Genomic DNA, 2,500 nt, shown 5'->3' with positions numbered 1-2,500 from the left:
TTATCCTATCTTGTTGATAGATAAAACATGTGTACACAAACTCCTCCACATCGCTCTCCATGTCCAGCCAATAATACTGGCCAGAGAGCAAGGCCAACATCCGTCTTTGGCCTGGTTGTCCTCCCCACAAGGAATCATGGCATTCCCTCAAGCGGTCATGCCGTTGGTAATCGTACTTAGGCACATAAAGTCGACTACCATTGATCTTGAACAATCCGTCGTCAAGCCATATTCTTCTCCTCTCACCCATGGTTGCAGCTTGCACAATGCTGAAGGTCTGGGCGTCTTGGTGAAGTCTATTACGAATCCGGTCTAGCAACGAAGTACTAACATGTGTAATTGATGCTAAGACTCGTAATCGCCAAGTCGCATTTTCCGTTTCTGCGACAAAATGGTCCTGCATGTGCGTAGGCACGCTTTGCACAAAGCGCATGTCTCCAGCGTCTATGTGTGTGTCGTGCGCCACATCAGGTTCTGCTGCTACCGCACCGCACGTGGTGCGTGTGAAACAAGTTCCGACGCATGTGCTGCGCGTATATCCGTCTCGCGCAGCAGCTACCGCATCGCGCGTGATGCGCGTGAAGGGTCTGCCGCTTGCCGCATCACCCGTTGAGGTTACTGACTGCTGTTCGCATAGCGCCACATGCACTTCTGCCTCTGCTGCACGCCCAAAAATTTCCGTTTCTGAGCGTGTTCCAGCAGTGCAATCTGGTGATGTGCGCTGTATATGCGCCAATACCCTTGTGCCCTTTTTTCCATCAAAAGGCATAGCAGAATTCATTTTTCTGCTTAAGGTATCTCCAACACCATAGGCTTTCCCCAACTTGTACCTCATCTCAAAGTCAAACTTGGCAAAGAACACTTGCCACCGAGCTTGCTTTGGGCTGAGCTTGCTAGCATGGAAGTATCCGTCGTTGAGCCAGAATGTTTTCGTCTCATACTCCCACCGCCATAATGCAGACGTCCTCGTCTGCGTGCCATCACCATATGCCACCCACTCATGGTTGGCTTGCTGCTTCCGCCAGAAGTTTCTGGAACGCAGCACTGGATATGGCCACTTTCTGCTGTCTCTCCCAGCAGTACAAGAACTGGCACCTCCTTGCTGCCCTTCCCAGCAGTTTCTGGAAATCAGCACCGGATCTGGTGCCTTGCTGCTGCTTATCCCAGCAAACTCTGGAAAACAGCACTGGATCGGGCACCTTGCTGCTGTCTCACCCAGCAGCACAGGAACTGGCACCTCCTTGCTGTCTTTCCCAGCAGTTGCTGGAAAACAGCACTGGATCGGGCACCTTGCTGTGGTCTCACCCAGCAGCACAGGAACTGGCACCTCCTTGCTGTCTTTCCCAGCAGTTTCTGGAAAACAGCACTGGATCGGGCGCCTTGCTGCTGTCTCACCCAGCAGCACCGGAACTGGCACCTCCTTGCTGTCTTTCCCAGCAGTTTCTGGAAAACAGCACTGGATCGGGCGCCTTGCTGCTGTCTCACCCAACAGCACCGGAACTGGCACCTCCTTGCTGTCTTTCCCAGCAATTTCTGGAAAACAGCACTGGATTGGCGCCTCCCTGCTGTCTCTACCAGCAGAACCGGAACTGGCGCCTCCTTGCTGCCTTTCCCAGCAGTTTCTGGAAATCAGCACAGGATCGGGCGCCTTGCTGCTGTCTCTCCCAGCAGCACAGGAATTGGCACCTCCTTGCTGCCTTTCCCAGCAGTTGCTGGAAATCAGCACTGGATCGGGCGCCTTGCTGCTGTCTCTCCCAGCAGCACAGGAATTGGCACCTCCTTGCTGTCTTTCCCAGCAGTTGCTGGAAATCAGCACTGGATCGGGCGCCTTTCTGCTGTCACTCCCAGCAGAACCGGTCTTGGCACCTCCTTGCGAACCTTCTCCATTCGCAAGAGCTCTCTCCCATAGGGTGAGTCTTGCTCCCACTCCTTTTTCTATGGTCTTAACATCTCCGTCCACTCTCTGGATTTCAGTTCGCATCACTGCCATGGCTCTATCTATGTTGTCCAAAAACTTTTGGGAAAAGTTAGGGACAGGGTGTAGGCCATGCACAATGTCACGTACGAACTCCTCCAGTCTTGAAAGCTGATTTTTCAAGCTAACAAGCCTGGACTTGAAATCACCCAAACGTAAATCATTTTCAGAGAGTGTTTCCATACCTCTTGCTACAACTTCTCCACTTGTGGAAGTCATGGATGGAATGCTGCTCTGATACCAGTTGTCACGAGGTTAAGATTTGGGCTAGGTCCGTCTAGCCAAGCGGAATATCTACCCCGTGCGGCCTAGCTCTTCCGAAGAACTAGTCAGCCTCCTTGAGCCTCGGATCCTCCAACCAATACTTCACACAAGAAGTTGCAAGCCAAATGGGACAATGAAAGCACCAAAGTATAGAAGAGAAAAGCCTACTTTGTATTGAGAATACAAGATTACAAAGGGTGGCCAAACACTCTTGAAGGCCAAGGCTAAAAACTCTTTCTATACACCAAAAGAGTAAAGAAG

General features: G+C 51.7%; 1 pseudogene; it reads left to right on the top strand.

Moving 5' to 3' along the window:
• The window catches only part of LOC137947360 (28S ribosomal RNA), an 8,451-nt pseudogene that overhangs the window by 3,881 nt on the left and 2,070 nt on the right, over positions 1-2,500 (top strand).

This window comes from Aristolochia californica, unplaced genomic scaffold (genome assembly GCF_029961685.1).
Source record: "Aristolochia californica isolate CCGP_79_NKW_82.1479 unplaced genomic scaffold, dmAriCali1.0.hap1 SCAF_12, whole genome shotgun sequence".
NCBI lineage: Eukaryota > Viridiplantae > Streptophyta > Magnoliopsida > Piperales > Aristolochiaceae > Aristolochia > Aristolochia californica.
The sequence above is the reverse complement of the archived record's forward strand: the minus strand, read 5'-3'. Positions and strand labels throughout refer to the sequence as shown.